The sequence below is a fragment of the Myotis myotis genome, unplaced genomic scaffold (genome assembly GCF_014108235.1).
Source record: "Myotis myotis isolate mMyoMyo1 unplaced genomic scaffold, mMyoMyo1.p scaffold_m19_p_11, whole genome shotgun sequence".
Taxonomy (NCBI): Eukaryota; Metazoa; Chordata; class Mammalia; order Chiroptera; family Vespertilionidae; genus Myotis; species Myotis myotis.
The window spans coordinates 75,741,212-75,764,223 of NW_023416315.1; the positions used below are offsets into that span (position 1 = coordinate 75,741,212).

At 38.1% G+C, this 23,012-nt stretch overlaps 1 protein-coding gene and 1 pseudogene across 1 annotated transcript in view; both read right to left on the reverse strand.

The window, feature by feature from the left end:
- The window catches only part of FOXP2 (forkhead box P2), a 691,137-nt gene that overhangs the window by 432,879 nt on the left and 235,246 nt on the right, over nucleotides 1–23,012 (reverse strand). The window contains exon 3 of the mRNA XM_036328924.1: nucleotides 17,619–17,709. The gene's annotated coding sequence lies outside the window, so the exon portion shown is untranslated. The remainder of the gene's footprint in view (nucleotides 1–17,618; nucleotides 17,710–23,012) is intronic.
- Nucleotides 148–10,617, reverse strand: LOC118665810 (annotated as a pseudogene).

Below are 23,012 nucleotides of genomic sequence, written 5' to 3' on the forward strand. Positions count from 1 at the left end.
TGATAGGCAGATAATGCACACACCTCTCAGCATGAATTGAGTTGTGGGCCAAGAGGGTAACTTCTTAAATGATTAGACATTGGGCTGCTCTGGATCCAGCAGCAGCAGCAGGAGGAGTGTCTAGAGCTAAGACTCAGCTTGGCCCAGTCAGTTCATCTTCATTGACAGGTACCGCCTTTTGCCTTCCTCAAAGCCCTTCTAGTCCTAGGCCCTGGGCAGAAGCTGGGGCACAGGCAGCAACTTGCCCTCCCAGCTTAGGGACACTTGGTGAAGAAGGCACTCGCTAGCCGGTAGCGCTTCTCCACCACAGGCTCAGTGTCCAAAAGAACATAGGTTTATGGACTTATTATTGCTCCTGAAGTTCATGCGCCCAAAGATGGTGATGACATACCCTTTCCTGATCTTGTGAAATTACTGGCATCCACAGAAACCGTGACCACGCTGGTCCTGCAGTGACGTGAAGCCACGATTCCTGATACATCTTCCATGAGCTTCATGATGACACCTCCACACACAAAGCCATGCAGCTTACAGTCTGCAGGCCCCGCCAAGTGGACCAATCTAGACTGGCTATAGCAGACCGCATTCAGCTCTGGGTTCGGGGCCGGTTGGATGTCCTGGCTGCTCCACTGAGTCTCCATATGCTCCCGTTTCTGGGCCTCCTACAGCTTGCGGCCCTCCTCCTCCCGCTCCTGGAGGGAGTACACAACTCTTGCACACTTCTCAGCAACAGGTGCACATAGCAAGGGTGACCTTGGAGGTTGGTTTTTAGTACCTGTGAGGATGCTTCCGGACATCACGTTGGCCTGTACTTCCAGGAGTGCTCGGAGGTGCAGGTGATTTCCGAGCTGACAAGCACCACCTCGCCAGTGCACAGGAGCGACAGGAAGCCCATGGGCGGGACCTGGGCCAGGGCAGCCAGCAGCACTCCTGGTTCTGGCTCCTAGGGTGCCAGGTGCTGATGATGGGCCTGGCCTCCTCGAACATCTTCAGGATGGTTCCTCTGTGGACGATCCTGGCCACCTTGCCGTTGTCTGGCCACATGGCCCAGGAGACCTGGATGGCAGGCAGGTGTCCGCTGTGGCGCCCAACGTGCTGGAGGAGGTGGGTGGGCTGCCGAAGGACAGCACAGATGTCTGGCAGGCCGGGGCCCCTTACCAATTTACTTATTTATTTTTTAAATTTATTATCTTTATTGTTGAAAGTATCAAAGATGTCCCATTTTTCCCCATTTACCCCTTCTAGCCCACCCCACCTTCACCACACTATTGTCTGTGTCCATGGGTTATACATATATGCATATAAGTTCTTCAGTTAATCTCCCCCCCGCCCCCCACCCACTCCCTTTGAGATTCCTCAGTCTGTCCCATGCTTCTATGTCCCTGGATCTATTTTGTTAATCAGTTTATTTTGTTCTTTAGATTCCAAGTATGAGTGAGATCATGTGATATTTGTCTTTCTTTCTTAAACAGATTTAATGTATTCTTACTTACTAACATTTTCATACCTTAATCCATGTTTTGCCATTTGAAAAAAGAAAGGTGATTTATTTTAAAATGCATTTTATAATTTAGAAGTTAACTCATTTAGACTATGCTAGCTTCCAAACATTTAATGAGTGGCAAACTGCACCATAAACCTCTTTATGCTTAAAAATATACTGTTTTGGGTCACATAGAATCACATGAGAAGAGAGGCTGTGGAGGGCTTTGGACCTAGCCTGCCTTATGAATTCTGCCACACATAAGCTGTAGAACAAGCATGTCAAACTCAAGGGCTAACATGGGCCAAATAAACAAGGTTTAAGTTTATGTGGGCCTCAAAAAAAAAAAAAAGCTTCAAATTTCATAGAAACGTAGGTTTATTTTGATAGAGACATGCTGAATACAAAGGGCTGAAATAAATGAGTAACTGTTAACATAAAATAATAGAACATTTTAATAAAAATTAATATTTTTTCTTGAATATTATCTTACCAGACACTGAATAACTGCACAAATGAATAAGCATAACACACATAAACCTATTTTTCTTGTTCTCCGAAAGCAAAATATTTCCTGTTGCGCACACCAAACAAGTCAGTCCAAGACTAATGACATGGCAATCAGCTGATAAAATATTCGCTGCTGGTACTAGTGGAGAGAAATGGTGCACCTGTGCATAAGGCGCGTACGGGAAATGAATGCAACATGATTATAGTAATCAGTCATTAGTGAACGTTGTAGTTCGTTATTAGAAATTATGTATAACAGGATATTGTAAAAATTAAGTCATAAAACTTTTATTAAAACATTTCTTACATACTGTTATATTGACTGGGCTGTAAAAATATTCGTTGTGGGCCACATGCAGCCCTCAGGCCGCAAATTTGACATGCTTGCTGTAGAACAAACATTGGGTAAATTACTGAACTGTTCTGGGCCCTGCTTGATCTGTAAAATGGGGACAATAATGGTCTCTACCTCACAAGTATCTAACTCATAGATTGTGAGTATTAAATGAGTTAATGTTGGTGAATCACTTAGAAGAGTACCAGGTACTAAATAAATGTCAGATATCATCATCATCATCACCATCACCACAACCATCACCACCACTTGGAACCAAGGGTGCAGTGCTGGCTAGGAGACCAGACACTAAGACTAAAAGAACACATACTATCTCCAAACTAGTAATATAAATAGGCAATAAAATATTTTAAAAAGTAGAAGTAAGTGTAAAGGCAAAGTAGGAACAATGGATGACTAGAGAAAAGGTAGACTATAAAGAAATAATGGGTGGGAATAGCGTGGAAGGGGTCGATGGGAGGGAGAAAGGGGATATCTGAGACACTTTCAACAATAAATATAAATTTTAAAGAACAAAAAAGAAATAACGGATGAGCTCAGGAACAGGCTCACTACATGCACCTCTTCTACTACAAGTTCCCCTTATTTGCAGTATGTCATGTTGAACATCTAGAATGTACTGTTAAAGGGACTAGAGCTTCTGTGACCCTCCAGGTGATATTCTCCACATTTCAAGAAAACATTTCTTAACACGATTTTCTGAAGGCAAATTCACACTGAAAACCAAAATCTCAAATGGGATAAGTGGTTGGAGTCCAGAGTAAATAAGATGAGGTTCTGGATAGAGAAATGGGCTTTAACATATTTGAAAGAAATATGTAGAATATAACAATGAAGAAAAACAAATATAAGAACATTAGAACACTAGAACACTAAAATTACAGTCACGTGTTGCTTAATGACAAGGATATGTTACCAGAAATGCTTCACTAGGCAATTTTGTCATTGTGCAAACATCAAAGCTTGCACTTACACAAACCTAGATGGGTTATACACCTGGGCTATACGGTGTAGCCTACAGCTCGGAAACTACATTCCAGCAGGTTACTGTACTGAATACTATAGGCAATTGTAGCACAATGGCATGTATTCATGTATTTAAAAATATCTAAATATAAAAATTGCACACCTGTGTAGGGTGCTTACCATGTATGGAGCTTGCAGAACTGGAAGTTGCTCTAGGTGAGTCAGTTGAGTGGTGAGTGAATGTGAAGGCCTAACAGTGGTTCTCAACCTGTGGGTCGCGACCCCTTGGGGGTCAAACGACCCTTTCACAGGGGTCACCTAAGACCATCGGAAAACACATATATAATTATATATTTTTTTGTGATTAATCACTATGCTTTAATTATGTTCAATTTGTAACAATGAAATTGGGGGTCACCACAACATGAGGAACTGTATTAAAGGGTTGCTGCATTGGGAAGGTTGAGAACCACTGGCCTAGAACATTAGTATACACCACTGTACAATTTATTAACACTGTATGTCCATGGTGGTTTGCTTCTTTTTTCTCTTTTATTTTTTTCTTTTTTTATATATTTTTTATTCATCATCTAAAGTTTTACATATGTCTCCTTTTTCCCCGATTGACCCCCCCCCCCACCAGCCATCCCCACCCCAGGAAAGCTCCCACCACCCCAGTGTCTGTGTCCATTGGTTATGCTAATATGCATGCATACATGTCCTTTGGTTGATCTCTAACCTCCCCCACCCACACCTCCCCTGCAATTTGTCTCTGGATCTATTTTTGTTCATCAAATTATGTTGATCATTATATCCCACATATGAGTGAGACCATGTGATATTTATCTTTCTCCAACTGGCTTATTTCGCTTAGCATAATGCTCTCCAGTTCCATCTCTGCTGTTGCAAATGATAAAAGTTTATTCTTTTTTACCACAGTGTAGTATTCCATTGTGTAGATGTACCACAGTTTTTTAATCTACTCATCTGCTGATGGGCACATAGGTTGTTTCCAAATCTTAGCTATTATAAATTGTGCTGCTAAACCAGAAACGCCAATCAGAAAGGATATATGTTTCTTTTTTTTCAATCATAAACTTGCTTGTCAGCAGATAATGAAAACCTTTTAGTGTTGGAGTCCATGTTTTCAAACTTTTAAAGGAGCTTGTTGAGGTTTGCAAAAGCATCTGCTAAACCCTTCACTGTGAAATTTCTTGGAGGTTCTTCTTATTCTCATGCATTTTGCCTTTCGTCTTGCCTCTTCCTCAGCTATGCTTTCCTGTTCCAGTTCTAACTCCTTATTAGTTAATTCCTTAGGAACCAACTCCAGGAGCTTCTGTATGCCATCCTCATCAACACCCAGGTTAAAGTTGTCTGCCATCTCAACCACAGCCTTGCTGATTCTTGCAAAGTCCTTGGCGCATCTTTTGAAGTCATAAACGAACCTTAAGATGTCTTCTTCAGGTGTCACTCCTTTGTGACATCATCCCAAGCCCAAGCAATGTTCTTGATGCAGTCACCTATACAATCATCCTTCCAGAATTGTGTCAGTGTCTTCCTCAGTTGCAGCAATAGTGTGGGAAAAAGTCCTCCTCAGGCAGTAGGTCTTAAAAGCTGCTATAACTTAGCAATCCATTGGTTTGATCAAAGAAGGAGTCTTTGGCCCTGACTGGTTTGGCTCAGTGGATAAAGCGTTGGCCTGCAGACTAAAGGGTCCTGGGTTCAATTCCAGTTAGGTGTCATGTGCCTTGGTTGTGGGCATATCCCCAGTGGGGGGTGTGCAGGAGGTGGCTGATCAATGTTCCTCTCTCATCGATGTTTCTAGCTCTCTATCCCTCTCCCTTCCTTGCTGTAGAAAATCAATAAAATATATTAAAAAAAAAGAAGGAGTCTTTGGAGGGAGAAATATCCCTTTGATACTGGTATAAACAAAGGAGATGTCCAGGAGCATTACCAACCCTAAGCAAAATGTTGTAAGGCTTGTTATTCTCTAACAGTACTTCTCATTTCACTGACATATCAATTCAGGGGGGCATCTTGGAAGAGGAGCTCAGTCGCTTGTGACTACTAATGGCTCCTGTAGTATCTGGCAGTGTGTGCTTACTGATGTGCTCGAAGACCCTGGGGTTCTCACTATTCTAGAACACTGCATTTCAACTGCAGTCTGTAACATTGTCCCCAAGACTGCTATCCTGTCCTTAAAAGCCCTGAAACCTGGATTTAACTTGGCGTCCTTATGGATGAAAGTCCTTCTAGACATTTGTTTCGAAATAGGGAGGTTTCATCCATATTGAATATATGCCCTGCCAAGTAGTTTTCCTCCACAGTCAGTTTACCTAGAGTTTCCGAAGAATTCTTGCTTTGAGGGATATCTTGTCTTCAATCAAGTCGGTAGAAGTTACTTTATGTCTGATATGGGCCTTCTCAAGTTTTTGTTAGTCTCATTGCCTTCAATGAAGCAGATCCTTTAGCAGCCTCTGTCACTTTGTTCCTATTCTTCAAGATCTTAGCTACAGTGAAATTAAGCAATAACCATCACTGATTTTCCACCTTTGTAGTCCTTAATAACGTTTAATTTTGTTTCCAGATCAATCACTTGATGCAGTCTCTTACTGGCAATATTAGCAGTGGATTTTGTATACTTAGGGGCCATAATGTGAGATTAAATCAAGGCCAAGAGAAAATGATGCAATTAAGAGACTTGGTAAACAGGAGACTTATGAGGCTGCTACTAGCATAGCACAGGATACTATTTTATAGCACACATATTTTAATAAATAAAAAGACAACACTCTAAAACAATGACAAAAGTATAATAAAATAAGTACATGAACCAGTAACATAGTCACTTGTTATCATTATCAATTATGTCCTGTACATAATTGAATGTACTACACCTTTATATGACTGGCAACACACGTTTTTTTTCTTATACCAACATTTCCAGAAACACATGAGTAATGTGTTATTGTATGACATTATGATGGCTGTGACTTCACTAGGCAATAGGAATTTTTCAGTTCCATTAGAATGTTATGTGACCACCATCCTATGTTTCAGACATCATTGACTGGGACATCGTGGGGTGCATATTTATTACTTAATAAATATTGTGTAGCTAATTACACTTTTAGCCTTATTATATGAGGAAAACGGAAATGTGATAACTTCCCTTTCAGTTCACTCACAAGAGATCATGAAGCAGGTTTATTCTTTTCCAGCCTTCATGCTGTCAGAGACACACTGAACCCTGAGACTGACTGAACCCTAACGAGGAGAAAGGGTTAAATTTGTGGCTAATAACCTCAGCTGTTCCTGATTGATAATACTATTTAAAAGAGCAAAAAAGTATGTCAAAAATTTCTTTTAAATGGCTCATTGTTCACATAAGAATATAATGTATGTTTTGCATCTAGCTGATGACGAAGTTAGTTGAAATCATTATGGCATAACTAGTTCATAGTTGTTAGAAATGGTGGACAATTGGGTATCTAGAGATGAGAGAAAAATGGATTCAATGGATTAAATTTAAAATGTATTTAAATAACTAAAAGTAAGCATTAATCATTACCTGAGAAAGAAATAAAATGTATTGTCAAATTTTAGAATCAAACTACATATTTAAGAGGAGCGTAAATGAACAGTATCTTGAATTTGGAGAAACCATAAGAAAAACTGCAGAAGAAAATATTAATATAAATGATTCTTTATACAGTTGAAGAGAAAGAATGTCTTTAATTAGCAAATTCAGAAACTTTTTTACCAAAAAACCTTAGTTGATTTTTCTTCTATAATATTTACTTCTATCCTGATTTAATCTGGCCTACATGAATGATCAAATAAGAGATCTTCATCAGACTTTCCACACATTAAATATGTTAATGTATGTTATTATGTTATCATATTCTGTTGTCATAATTTCATAGGTTTCAAGATGATAAAGTTACTCTAACTTACATTTTTCCTTCCACAAATTATTTTGGATTATAATATATACTAGTATAAAATATGTATTTTATAATCTATATATATAAAAGCCAAATATGCAAAGTGCCCCCTCAGGAGTTTGACTGGCAGCCAGGAAAGGGAGGCCCTGGTCAGCAACCAGTAGCCACTAGGGACCCTACCCATGCACAAATTTCATGCACTGGGCCTCTAGTTTTTCATATAAACTTAACAGTATTGTATTGAAGGAAAAAAATGTCACAGAATAGTTTCTAAAAAGGCTGTTCTCATGTGAACATATACTCTTAATTAATTAATTAATAAAATACTCAAGATTACCAGTACCTTTTATTAGGCTCAGGATTACTGTTATTTTTCCAGCCTTAAAATTCTAGAATGCAGTTTGGCAAAACCACTCATTTGTGTTGTTTATTTCATTCTCTGAGGCTACTGCTCCATTTCATTCAGAAGACAGAAAAAAATCATCACACTATTGTATTCTCAAAAGTTTTTACTCATATTACTTTCTTACAGAGGACCCATTATTTAAGACCAAAAATATGGCAGTTGAGAATTGTGTTTAACATTTAATTGTATGGGCAAAGCAAGAGCATTTTTATATTTGTTATACTAAATATAACAAGTGTTTACATCTGTTTCACTGCTTTGCCTTTCTCATGGGATTAAACCTGCGAAATTATTCCATTTGATTTCACAGAAGTCTCATATGAAAATTTATTTTATTTACTTTATTTTCAATTAATTGGTTCAGTGAGCATTAGCAACTCTGAGGCACAGTTTCCATCTTCTGGCAAAGGTGTCAATCTATATTAGACCTACTGTGCTGTGAGTTTGAGCTAGAAAGTTGGATGAGGCAGAGCAACAGGGAAAGTGTGATCAGGGCCTACTAAAGCCACAGTAAAGAGAAAGAAAGCTCTATTCAGGCTCTCAAATGCATTGGTTGTACAATACCATGTGCTGGGTTCAACACTAAAAGAGCTTCTTAATAAAGCTGACAGCTAAAGCCTTAGACCTAACTTTACTTTACATGTCACCTACAATAATAGTTCTCTGTTCTCCAGCAGCAGCAGTCAATAGTAAAAACTTGAATTGCCAACAGTTAAAAATAAGGTTTCATATTCACCCTTTATATTCCATATGGGGGGAAAACTTTCAAGCTGTATAGTATTTCTTCTATAATGTTTTCATACAATTATTAATATAAAGTAGTTCCAGTGAACCTTTCCTTACAAATTTGTACAGAAGTTTAAATGTAGCTGCTGGATGAGATTTTAACCACAACACAATCAGAAAGTTTGAGCAATAACTCATTTTGGAAAATGATATAATTAAAGACTAATTCCAAGAAGCGTGGGGCAATACTGATAGATGCCATGAAAATGTTTCCCCGAGCACAAACTTTGTAATGAGTGATGTTGGTTCATACTTGATATGGACTGTAAAAAGCAGATTATCATAATGGTGCTCTTCCCAGCAAATAAAACCATTATAAAGGTATTTAATGTTCAGTTGGACTGAAAAGCAGGCCAGTTAAAACCCATATTTGGCTATCTTGTATAAAAAAATATTACTAGTGAGTCACTCTAAACCAAAATTTTAAATTATAAATGTAAACTCTCTTTTTTTAATAGGGATAAGGGTCCATATTTTTCTTTTTAAATATAAAACCATATTTTTGCCCAGGTTCTATCATCATGGTAAATAAAGAGGAGTGAAATATGGAATGATGGCTTAGTGAGAATTCATAACAAAAATGTGTTGCTCTATTATTTGCAGATACATACTTCTCAACTTCCTTTTCTGGAGATCAAATGTGTTGTTTTCCTAGTGAATTCAACATTTCAAAGCACAACACCCCACATACAGAGTGTCAAAAAATGCACACACACTTTGAATGATTATAAAGTCAGTGCTCATTAACATACAGCTCATTTTCAACATTTAAAAGAATCTACAGAAATGAATAGTTGGTTGTTGTTGTTTTTGTTGTTGTTGTTTTGTTTTGTTTTTGTCGATGCTTATTTTCAAACTGATGACTGTTCTGGTCCAGGCACTGCTGATAATGCAAAGCAGTGGAATAACAAACATCAAAAATCATTTTGTTTGGTATTTGTAAGCCCTCAATTAATAGACTGTTGCCAGTTTTGTACCATAAACTTTATCTTTTATGTATCCCCATAAAAAAGTCTAGTGGATAAATTTCCTTTGCTCAAAGCTTAGTCTGGCTTCACCTATTATTTCAAATCAGTTAAACCTGAAAAGTAGTTAAAATTGAGTTATCAGCTGTTAGGCTGTGTATACATTTTTGGGGGACATTTTGAACAATTAGAAAGGCAGTGTTTGTTCTTCAACTGCATTTTCAAACATCTGGTAGCATTTTAGGATGAATTTCTTTGTTCAAAGGTTAGTCTGGCCAAAAAGAAAACAACATCAGTTGAGCAATCATCTGTTAAATTGTGTCTACGTGTTTTTGGGACACCCTGGATATGTACATATATCAAGATGCTTTCTTGTAACTCTATTCTTTACAACTCTGTGAAGACATTAAAGAAAAACAATAGGAAACCAGCATGATAGGTTAGTAAAATATATCCTGCAAGCTCAGATTCAGTAAAGGTAAGAGTGTTTTTAACTATTCCGAACAGCTTTTCTACAAAAGAACCAGTACTAGGCCAGCACCCACACCTGCCCAGGCTCAAGTAAGCGCGGCTCTCCAGCATTGATGTGATCAATGGACAAGAGGTTAAAAGTGGCCTCTCTATAAAATCAGTATTTTAGGTGAAATCTAAACATTTCACATTTCCTATTCACTTAACTTGCTACCTTATACATATACATGCCTATCCCATTACATTTACTTACAGACCATATATTCAGTACAAAAGCCAAGGGCAATGATGAAATCTGTGGAAATAAACTTTAGGAGTATGACCTATATAATAAAAGCCCAGAGACCATTATGGAGGAATGACCAAAATGACCAGAACAACCGGTCGACCAGCCGTTATGATGCGCATTGACCACCAGGGGCCAGATGCTCAACCCAGGAGGAGCGGGAGGGGGCGCAGTGAGGCCTGGAGACCATGCAATGGCCCAGGGATCCCAGGAACCACAAGCCCTCAGCTTGCTTTCCAATAAAAAATAAACTGAAATAAAAGCAGCCCAATGCTACCACCCTGGGAAGAATGGCTCCAGGAGGGAAAGGCCTCCCCAAGCCCCGCCCGGCCCTGCTGGCACACTGCCGGCTCATGGGGGACTCACTGGTGACGTGCAGGAAGCGCAGCCCCTCCGACTCCAAAGCCAGTCGCACCAACAGCTGCTCCCTGTCCAGCTCCATGGTGGATGCAGCGCTGCCTGGCAGCCTCAGCTCCAACTTCCAGCTTCTGGTTTCCTGCCCACCCCTTCATATACTACGTGTGCTTGGGGGCATGGCTTCGGCCTCCCTGGCCAATAGCACCACAGCACAGCCAGAGAGTGGCAGGACACAGCCATCAGGGCTGCCTGGGCATTGACTTGGCTGCCAACTGACATCCATGTTTACTGTGTCTTTACACTTGTAGGGAAGCAGGGCAGCCCACTCCTGCCGTCTGCCTCACCTTCTAGGCCAAGAAAGGCCCACTGATCTCTGGGTTTCTCCTCCTGTCTGGAATCAAAACCTCTTGGGGATGAATGATCCCAGCGATGGCCCTAACACACGCTCAGTGTCACTGTCACAGACATGCCCAGTCATTATAGCCTCTTCCTCAGCCTGCAGTGCCCTGTTCCACCCACTGCCACTGCTCACCTGTCACCCCCTGAGGACCACCTTATGTTATCCTATTTGAAATGTGGGCAAGATCTCAAATGCCCCCCTGTCAATAGCTCCCTTGCCCTACCTTCTTCTAAAACCTTTGCATTTTAAAAATATATATTTGATTGATTTTGGAGAGGGAAATAGAGATGGAAACATCAATGATGATAGAGAATCATTGATTGGCTGCCTCCTGCACATTCCAAACTGGGGATCAAAACCTCTTCTGGCCTCTCTTCCCGTCCCTCCCCTGGCCAGCAGGCCCCTGGTGGTGTTGTGGCACTGAGGGAGGAGGAGGGGGAGGCAGGGAACCGTGGGGTGGCAGGGTGCTGAGGGCAGCATCAGCATCTGGCATCTGTTCCTTCCGCTCTTGGCCCGGCGACAGTCATCTCCCCTCCTGACTCCGCCTGGGCCCTCAAGCCCTGATTGGCCTGGTCCTGATCTGCCCTGATCCCTCAACCAGGCCTAGCGACCCCACCCATGCATGAATTTTGTGCACCAGGCCTCTAGTATTATATAATGTATTCATTATCTATCACCACATAATAAATTACATGCAGTTTAGAACAAAAATATTTGTTATCTCACACAGTTTTGAGGATCAAGAATCAGAGAGTGGTTCTGCTGGATGGTTTAAGCTTAGGGTTTCTACGGAAGCTGAAGATTATTGCCAGTATCTTCCTGTCAGTTAGAGGGCTTAGTTCTCACCACATGGCAGCAAGCCTCCCCCATAACAAGTCATAAGACAGAGAGAGGAGAGGGAGAGTGGGAGGGGGAAGAAGGAAAACAAGAGAGAAAGAACAGATGTTTTTATATCTTCTATAACATACCATCACTTGTTCCTTCCACATTCTATAGGAAAAACAATGGTATAAAAACAATGAGACAAGGATCATTAAGTACCATTAAAGGCTGCCTACCACAACCCACCTTCTGGACCCCAATTAGTCATGTTTTTCTCATGTGCAATCAATTCTAAATGTGTAAATGGTAATGAATTCTTAAAGGTAATTAAGGGTTATTTGAGGAGCACTTCAGATTACTGAGTCAATATAAGAGTGTATAATTTATGAAGAACATCTTTAGAAATATGATTCTTAAACTGAGTATGACTCTCAAACTGACCACTGTTCTAAATCAAGAAGGTATTTTTTATCTAGTGAATATTTCTTAAGATATTATTATTTGAAAGAATACACATAATATAGATATGAGTCTATGCATTAAATTCCCAGGCTAAGTACAAAGGAGGAAAAAAGCAGGAAAAATGGAATGGAAGTGCTAAAAATGTAATCGTGCTTCAAAGAGATAGAAAAAGAGAAACAATAGAATGTGCATTGGCAAAGATGTAGACATATAGCTCAAGGTGTACATCCTATCTAATAAAGAGGGAATATGCTAATTGACCCTCACACTGTTGCAAAGATGGCGGTGCCCATAGCCAATAGGAGGGAATATGCTAATTGACTGCCATGCCCTCAAAGATGGCGGTGCCCAGTCCCCTCAGCCACACCGGGGCAGCAGGTGCACAGCAAGGCGGGGCCCACCCCCAACCAGGCCCAGCCACTCCTCGCGCCTGCCTCTGGAGTCCCCCAGTCCCCTCAGCCCCCCAGCCACCCAGGGCTGGCCCGAGGCACAGGCAAGCCTTGGATGTCAGCTTCCTAGCTTCCCAGGGCCGCCCAAGGCTCAGGTAACCAGGGCCAGCCGAGGCTTGCGCTGCTGGCAGTGGCAGCAGCAGAAGTGTGATGGGGCGTTGCCTTCCCCTGATTGTTGGGTCGCCTCCTGCCCCTGAGGGCTCCTGGACTGTGAGAGGTGGCAGGCCGGGCTGAGGGGCCCCCCCCCCCCCATCCAGTGCATGAATTTTCATGCACTGGGCCTCTAGTATCAGAATAATGGGGAAAAGCGGTTGGATATTTAGGTTGGTCTGGTTTTGGAGAGTATTAAACATCAGGTTAGGTTGTCTTTAGTCTGGTGGTAAGCCAGCTTTAAATAATGGACATATATTAGGAAGAGAAAAATGGCCTATTGGGAGTTATACTAAAAGCCTAACTGAGAATAAAATTTTACAATCTGTGGCAATATTCCTTTTAATCAAATATTACATAATTTAAAATTCTAAAATAATATGTTATATGAATTTTAAATCAAGAAATTCACCCTAGACTCTAGGGTGGCCCCAATGCTCACGCCCTCCCAATCTTTGTGGGCAGGACTATGACTTGCTTCCAACCAATAGAATATGAAAAATGTTATGAGATGTCACTTCAATGATTATGTTAATACCCATATCCACATTCTATATACATGCACATGCAAATATACCTATATACCTACATGCATTACATACATACATGGCTCTATCTTGTTAGCATAACAAGCATAACATAGAGACTCTTCGGTTGGCGGTAAAGAATCAAGTTGCTATATGAACCGCATATGAAGAGGGCCACCTGGATGGGAAACATGGGGCCTCTAGGAACTGAGGTTTGCAATCCTACAATTACAATGAACTAAATTCTGCCCAAACCAAGTGAATCTGGAGGAGGACCCTGCTCTCCGAACAAAAATGCAGTCTAGTCCAGTGATGGTGAACCTTTTGAGCTCGGCATGTCAGCATTTTGAAAAACCCTAACTTAACTCTGGTGCCATGTCACATATAAAAATTTTTTGATCTTTGCAACCATAGCAAAACAAAGATTTATATTTTTGATATTTATTTTATATATTTAAATGCCATTTAACAAAGAAAAATCAACCAAAAAAAATGAGTTCGCGTATCACCTCTGACACGCATGTCATAGGTTCGCCATCACTGGTCTAGTCCATATTTTGATTGCAGTATTGTGAGACCCTGAGCTAAGCCCTGCCTTTTCTCCTGGCCCGTGGAAACTGTGAGATAATAACGTATCTTGTTTTAAGCTTTTAAAGATGCTTCATAGCAGTAGAAAACTAATACATTTCCTAACCAAAACACAGAGAACAAGCACATTTACAGAATTAACTCATTTTTCCATTTATTGGACCAAAGTAGAATGTTATAGAGGATATTTGCCTGGTGGCCTATATATTACAGTCAACCTTTGAAACTAATATACTGGGGAATGAAACAACATACTTTTTAAAAATGCTTACTATGCTCTGTATGTGTATTCACACATTTAGTTCTCAGATCAGCTCTGTATAGTGGATACTATCAGATCTATTTTCTAGATTCAGAAATTAAGGGTTAGAGAGTGGAAATTATTTGTTTAAAGTTTCACATATGGTAGTTTTGTTTTGCAACCGTAACTCAATCTGAGGCAAACTGATTTTCAAGATGGCATTCTCAACAGCTATACAGCAGAACCTCTCTCTTTGCAGCCTTGCTTACTCTGCTTTTTCCCAAGAATGTCAGCACACCATGCATTTGAATCGCTGACCCAGCACCCCTCAGCCAAACAGCTTTCTATATAGTTCATTTACTTTACAGAAACTTAAGAATTAGAGCTAATGTTTTATCATGTATGATGCCTAATTTTTAATAAATTAGTTATGAAAAATAACATTTTTAAAAGTATGTGAATAAAGCTTTTCCTACTCCATTGAAATAACTAAAATGAATATTTTATTTGATTTAATACTCTTACAATGGAAACAAAAAATTGCAAATATTATGAAGTAGAACACACACACACACTCACCCAACTACTTGTTTACCTATATACACATTCTCAGTAATGTTTTATGAAACATTTTAGCTCACATTTTAGAAGTATAACCTAGGGCAGGTTATGTACCTGCTCTGAGAGATAGAATGAGGATAATACAAAACAAATTGTGGGAAAATAGGAAGATCCCACCTAATACTCCCTTTAGGGATTTTGGGGGTAAGAAAACAGAGGGATAGACAGGGAAGAAGAAAACTAATATTCGTTGAAAATAGCTATGTATCAAGTGCTAACTTCTTACAATAATCCAAACAGTTACATCTGTCCCTCATTCTACTGTTTGAAAACTGAGGTACATTTTTTTAAAATTAACCAAAGTTTATTAAATAAAAACTAACAACTGACTGCAGGAATGCAAACCCTTGTCTACCTGACTCCCAAGTCTTTCTTCTAAACATAATTTTATTCTTTTCTTATCATAATACCTCCAGCTCTAGGGTTCATAATTCTATATATATCCAAGAAAAAAGCACTTTTTTAAAATGCACTTTTCTATTAAGATGAACCATTGGCATTATGCATATACATTATTTACACCTATATGTGGTTGCTCTTCATTAAAAAATACTTTAAAACTGCTATTATAAGCATCTGACTAGAAAAAGTCTAATTAGCAATTTCTAGAAGCAGTTTTGAGGACTAACTTCCAACATAATTATGTTCCCTTTTGGGAAGAAGTGTCTTTATTTTATAAAAAGCATTTATTTTCTTAAATTTTTTTTCAAAGTTCCATGATGTTTATTGTCAGGTAACTCCAGCTAATAAATCTAACCCCCACCTCCCCGTCCCCCCCCACCCCCCACGATATTATTAAAGCAAATGTCCTATTACTCCAAAAATGAAAATTTAAATATTAAAAGGCCTCACAAAGGTAGATTATATCACCTAACCATTGTCTATAGTAAACATAAATTATGTACATAACCTAGAAGAAAAAGATTAAGCGTTAGCATACATGGGTTCTATTAATACATAATTGTTTAGAATTAATTGTAAAATCATAACAAGTTATACTTTTCCAAAATCATTTGAATTTCCTGTCTTTTAGTCTCTCCACATACTAAACAAAAGATAATAATGTCAGCCTTACTTACACCATAAGCTATGCCAGAACAAAATTGACTTTAAATAAAAGCATAAAATGAAGTAAAAAGATGCCAACATGCTCTAAAAACTTAAATAAATATGGAATCAATTTGTTTGCATATTTGGCAAAATAATAAAGTTGGTACAAAACAGGAAAAAGTACACAGGCAAATTAGTAGGTAAACTACTTGAGAAATATTTGACTGTATAATTCAAGCTCATTGATAAAAATCTTTCAGGGAAGATACGGAAATTTTAGAAAAGGGAGGAACAATGTAGGCAGAACAGTGATGATCATGAGGACCTTCTTACACTCCCTGATAAGGAACCTGAGGTGGAGTGGAGTGGGAGGGACAAGAAAAAATATTCTCAAGAAGCCAGGGCGGCATGGTTTCTTTCTTTTGAGAAGTAAAATCTGTGAAGATAAGTGATAAAAACTCCTTGCCCAAAATTATTTTTGTTTTTTGTTTTTTTTATAATTATATTATTACATATTTGGCCTCCTAGGACATATTGCTTGATTGATACAATAGTCCAATGATGACATTAAAACACTAATATTATAGAAACATTATATATCAAGTAATAATGGGAAATAAAATCTGCATCTCTTGGAAATGCATCACACATTTCTTTGTGATCCTTGCTTTGGACCAAACAATGGACTTAAAGCTCTCTGACTTGACATAGATACCAAGGAAAACTGCCATTAGATTTAAAGAAGTGCAACATTAAAAAGAAAAGAACAAATAAACAAATAAGAACTCATAGACACAGAAAACATTATGTTGGTTACCAGAGGGACGGGGTGTGGGAGGAGTAGTAAAGGAAAAAGTGGGTCAAATATATATATATGGTGACAGAAAAATATTTGACTTTGGGTAGTGGGCACACAATGAAATATACAGATCATGTATCATAGAATTGTACATTTTAGACCTATATAATTGTAACCATTTTCACCCAATAAATTTAATTTTTAAAAAATAAAAATCCTTATTTATAAAAAAAAATATATTTTTATTATTATTTTTTTTTTGAGAGAGAGAGAGAGAAGAAGGGAGAGGGAGAGAGAAACATCAATGAGAATGAACCATCCATCAGTTGCCTCCTGCACACCCCCTACTGGGGATCAAGCCCACAACCAGGAATCAAACCAGGGACCTCTAGGTGCATGGGACAATGCTCAATCAACTGAGCCACACCAGACAGGGAAACAAATTCTTTTTAAAGAGTGACTTGCTGGGTCTCAAAAAGTTCACAAGAAAAATCAAACTCCCCCCAGAAAATATTTCAAGTTTGCTAATCACTTTATTTTTGGACATTTCCAAATCTTAATAAAATACAAAGCCTCAATATCAACCAAATCTTAATAAAATAACACTGAAAGCATCTGAATAAAAGGCCAGCATAATGGTGACAGAAAATACTCCAAGTGCTTTTCTTGCCTAATAATTTCAATATTTCAAAACCAAATGCACATTCTACATCCATTTATGTTGATTTTTAAAAACAGTGAGACTAAGTTTAATAGTAAGAGAGAGTACACTGAGGAATGAAATGGGAAGCCCAAGAAAAGACACAGCGGTCAATATTCCTATTGCTGTACTTGACATCATTCACTGATAAGTTTTTTAAACCTTTGGGCAAAGATACTTAAACAAAAAAAATTAAAGAATAAAACAAATTAGAAAAACACACACCCAGAATTCAACACAATGAACAAAAGAGAATTATTGCTAAAAAACCACTTACCTATTTTGTCCAGATCTTCTATAAGACTTCTAGGTCAACCTTGATATGCTATCCTAGGTCAATCCAATCCCAGCATCACATTAGAGTAGCCCTGTTAAAAGAGACAAATAATTGTTACTGCTTTGAAAATTAAATTAAATTTATGTCATAATTAGTTCAATGACTTCATAGAACATAAAACATAGTCAACCTCAAATAAAGATAATTGTTAATGCATTCATTACCTTGTGAATCTTCAAGCATGTATGAAATGCTTTTGTACATTTTAATTTGGAGAATTTTAAATCCATTGTTTGGTAGAAACTAAGGCCTATGGAGACAACATGAGATGCATTTCCAAGAGATGCAGATTTTATTTCCTACTCTTACATTGACTTGGAAAGTTGAATTTTTGGTGATAAAATTTTAAATGTATGGTGACAGAAGATGATTTGAATTTGGGTGGAGGGCATACAATGCAACATACAGATAATGTATCACAGAAAGGTACACATGAAAGTGTATGATCTTATTAACCAATGTCATCTCAATAAATTTAATTTAAAATTATTAAATGTATATAATGAAATTATTTATGTCTCAAGTTTATCAACTGAAAACATGATTGATTTCAATTGCCTTTTAAATCCATACTTAATGAGCATTGTAGGTCTTTACACAATTAACATTAGTAGTGAGCATTTTCTCCTTATAATCAAAATGTAAGAATTATCACCTTAATACATATTTGAATTTATATTTTCCAGATCCATTTCCTATTTAACCACTCTCTTTCCCTGCCTCTTCCTTCTTTAAACTGAATGATTCAAATCATGCCTTTCTTAGACTAAAATAAGTGTTCTGAAGGTCCAATAAAATTATAGGAGTTAGTAGTGTATAGATGTAAATGGGTTTTGACTCACACACCTATAGTGATTGATTGGTAGTGACCATATGGAAAGCAGTATGGCAACTAAATCTGAATCTGCAGCAGGAAAGAATATTGTGTTCAATTAGCAATATCTGCCATAGGCATTAAAAAGATGAATGCCATCATATGCCATCTTTGTTTAACATTTAGACATTTCACTAATTTTATTTAAATGGTTTCCAAACATTTTTGGCCAAAACTCCTATCTTCCAATAAAATCTTACTAAAGGGTAGACTATTTAAACAGATAAAAATCAAGCATTCTGGTTGAATCTGAAATCCAAATACTTAGTCTCACTACTATTTTTTCCCTAGATATTTGGGGGCATTCCAAAAGGCCTTAAATATTCCACAAAGCATAACTTAAAACCATTATTTTAGTTAATCATAGTGTTAAGGTATTTCAAACACAGAAATTACGGTTATTCAAATTCCATTACATTATAACATTCTTTGTCTAGCGCCTCTGTTGTCATATTTATCTTTTTTTGTAAACACAATTTAGGTAGATTTTTTTTTTGTATGTTGTCATAAATCACAGCAATTTATTCATAAATACCTAACTACTACATTCAAAGAAATAAATTTTGCACATGAGCGGGCTCCACTATTGACTTTCTTTGTGTTAATTATTGTCCATAATTATATCATTCCTGCTATATAAAACCAAAAGAAACAGAGATCTTATTAAAATGTAGCAGTTTAAATTATTTCCTAACTCAATATGGCTTATTTTCACTCATATTCATGGATGTAACTTTCCCTAAATTATTCCCATATTCATGGATATCATTTTCCTATAAATTATATGTCTAAAAAATAATCACAAAACAAGTTTTAAAAGCATATGCCATAAGAGGTACATTCATCCTATATAATAAAAGCCTAATATGCTAAGTGTCCTGTCGTCTGATCATCCTTTCAACTAATCAAAGCATAATATGCTAAGGCTGCTCAACCGCTTGCTATGACGTGCACTGACCAACAGGGGGCAGACACTTCAACCAGTAGGTTAGCTTGCTACTGGGGTCCAGCCAATCGGGACTGAGTGAGAAGGGCCAGACATGCCCTGGAGCCCTCCAGTGTCCCTCCCTGGGGGGCCAAACTCCCGCATCCCTCCCCGGCCCCGATTGTGCTCCAGTGGGGTCCAACAGCCTGGCCTGTGCCCTCTCGCAATCCAGGACCCCTCGGGGGATGTCAGAGAGCCAGTTTCTGACCAATCCCTCAGACCAGGCCAAGGTCTGGTGCACGAATTCATGCACCGGACCCCCAGTATCAAAATAAAGGTCTGGTGCACGAATTCATGCACCGGCCAGGCCACTGGTGCACGAATTCATGCACCGGACCCCCAGTATCAAAATAAAATTAAGAAATAAGGTGTAAAGAGAAGGAATCAACTATTGCAACTATTAGGCTGCCAGTGCGGGTGCAGGAATATAGATATCATAGATAAATCCACATATCAATGAGTTATATATAGAAGGGTAATATCACAAAGTAAAAGAAAAGGTTGGCGTTGACTCATTGTATGGAGAAAGAACAATTGTCTTGGAATATGACAAAAAATAAAACTAGCTTCTTATACAAATTTAATTCCAATAAGATTAAAGAGTTTTAAAGTGGAACGCCCCTTCACTTTTTTTTTCTTTTTTTATCTTTTCTCTTTCCTTTATTTACCTTGTTTTTTATTTATCTTCTTTATCTATCTGCTTTATTGATTTGTTATTATTCTAGTTTCTGTAACAGCCGTGGGCAAACTACGGCCCGCGGGCCGGATCCAGCCTGTTTGAAATGAATAAACTAAAAAAAAAAAAGTCCGTACCCTTTTATGTAATGATGTTTACTTTGAATTTATATTGGTTCACACAAACACTCCATCCATGCTTTTGTTCCGGCCCTCTGGTCCAGTTTAAGAACTCATTGTGGCCCTCGAGTCAAAAAGTTTGCCCAACCCTGTTCTATAATTTTGTTCCTATATCTAATTTTTCTCTTCCCTTTTCCTACTCATCTTTTCTTCTCTCTTTTCTTTTTCTACTGCTTTCTCATATTTTTTTCTTTTTCTTATTTTGGGCCTATCTGCTTTCTATTATACTTTTCAAAATTTTTTCTTCCTTCTTTATTTTAAACATTTTTCCTTTCCTTATTTCCCTTCATCTTTATTCTTATTTCCCTTATTTCAGCTCTGTACACACATATTCCTTTTCTCCTCCCCCCCTTTTTTGTCTGTTTTGTTATTTTTCTCCTTGTATTTTTCTTTCTTTCTTGTCTTCTATCATTCTTGCTCTCTTTTCTCTTTCCTAATTCTCTCTTCTCTGGTGATTGTTTTTGTGTTGCTATAAGGGCCTGTGTATGTTTTTGTTTTGTTTCTTTTGTTTTGTGTTTAGTGGTGTTGTATTTTGTTCTGTTCTGTCAGTATCTCCACAATAGTTCCTGTGATGTGTTCAGGGGTGAGCCACATGGTCAGTCAGCCTAAGAGGAGATTCTATCCATGAATGGGACAATGACATTCAAGACCAAACTACAACAAGAGAATCCAAGCAAGGGGATTTCCTAGAGCACTCAGCTCAGGAGATCTAAGAGACTGCACCACTAGGTCCCACAAAGCACCTATTACATAAGACTACCCTATAAAGTCTGGGAGGCATAGCAGTTTGATCTGATACATAAAAACAAATATAAAGGGACAACAAAAATGGGGAGACAAAGAAACAACCCCCAAGGAAAGGGAGGAATCACCAGAAAATGAACTAAATGAAACAGAGACAAGCAATTTGTCAGGCGAAGAATTCAAAGTAATGGTAATAAGGGTGCTCAGACAACTCAGTGAGAACTACAAGCAACTTAATAAGATTTATAAGGGACTTAATGAGAGCTATAACAACATGAAAAGAATAAAAATAAAGAAACAATAAATAAGAATCCATTGGAAATGATGAATGACATAGCTGAAATAAATAAGACTCTAGAAGGATTCAATAGAAGACTAGAAGAAGCTGAGGATCAAATTAGAAGACTAGGTAGCAAAAAAAAACTCATTCAGAGCAGCAAATGGAAAAAATAATTAAAAAGCATGAGGAGAGTCTAAGGAAGCTTTGGGACAACATGAGAGTTATATTTTCAAAGCTAATTTAAAAACAAATTATGTGACTATTTTTGAGACTTAAAAGTAAAAAAAAATGATTCTGAAATAAGACTTTAAAAGTATAAATAATAAAGGATAAAATTGATTAATTTGGCTTCATAAAGTAAGAAGTTTTCAGTGAAGAACAGGCATAGATAAATTCCACAGGCAAACTGAGGAAATAACTAAAACCAATGAGCAGTTAATATTAGAATATATACTAAGAGGAAGCTAATAGAAAAGTGAGCAAAAAACCTGAAAATACTGTTTCTCAGGAGAAGCCAGAAGAGGTATCCTATATAATAAAAGTGTAATTTGCAAATCAACCAAATGGTGGAACAACCGGTCAGCGGAGGGCGGGGTTGGCAAACAGGCAGCGGCAGGCCAGCCAAGGTGTGTGCCAGCAGGCAGAGGGAGGGGACAGAGATGGGGGCGGGGCAGTGGTGACCAGCTGTGGCAGAGGGGCAATGGAGAGGGGCAGGACCAGCCACTTGCCGGTCAGCACTGTCCCCTGACCGGCCTGCCTAGTTGCCTCCCTCAGAGGGAGGCCAGACTGTGGCTTAGGCCTGCTGTAGGAGTGGGCCTACGCCAGTGATGGCGAACCTTTTGAGTTCAGTGTGTCAGCATTTTGAAAAACCCTAACTGAACTCTGGTGCCATGTCACATATAGAAATTTTTTGATATTTGCAACCATAGTAAAACAAAGACTTATATTTTTGATATTTATTTTATATATTTAAATGCCATTTAACAAAGAAAAATTAACCAAAAAAATGAGTTAGCGTGTCACCTCTGACACACGTGTCATAGGTTTGCCATCATTGGCCTAAGCCATCATTTGGATATCGCATGAGGACTCCGGAACTGTGAGAGGGCACAGGCCAGGCTGAGACACCCCTCCCTGCTCCAAGTGCAAGAATTTTCGTGCACCAGGCCTCTATTCAAGTATATTTTAAAATGCTAAAAATCAATAGTTGTCAGAAAAATGGATATTAAAAAACCAATGAGATATCACTTTATGTTATCAACATAGCATAAATTTGATTTCTGAATTCTGCCAGTGTTGACAAGGATACAAAAAGATGAATGAACACTATCTTGTTTAGTGCTAATGGAAGCTTACACAATACAGACTTAAAACCAATATAGAAGATCTAATGTTTTACCCATTCTTTATAAACACAAAGAAAACATATGCAGAACTCTATTGTAGTATATATTAGCTTAGATATTATGTCACATTTTTATTTATATGCCTTTCTCTCCCATTTTCATTACTCAAAATTAAGGTTGAAAATTGATAAGTGAAGAAATAGAAATAAACATATAATTTAAAATTAAGAATATAAATACCAAACATTTG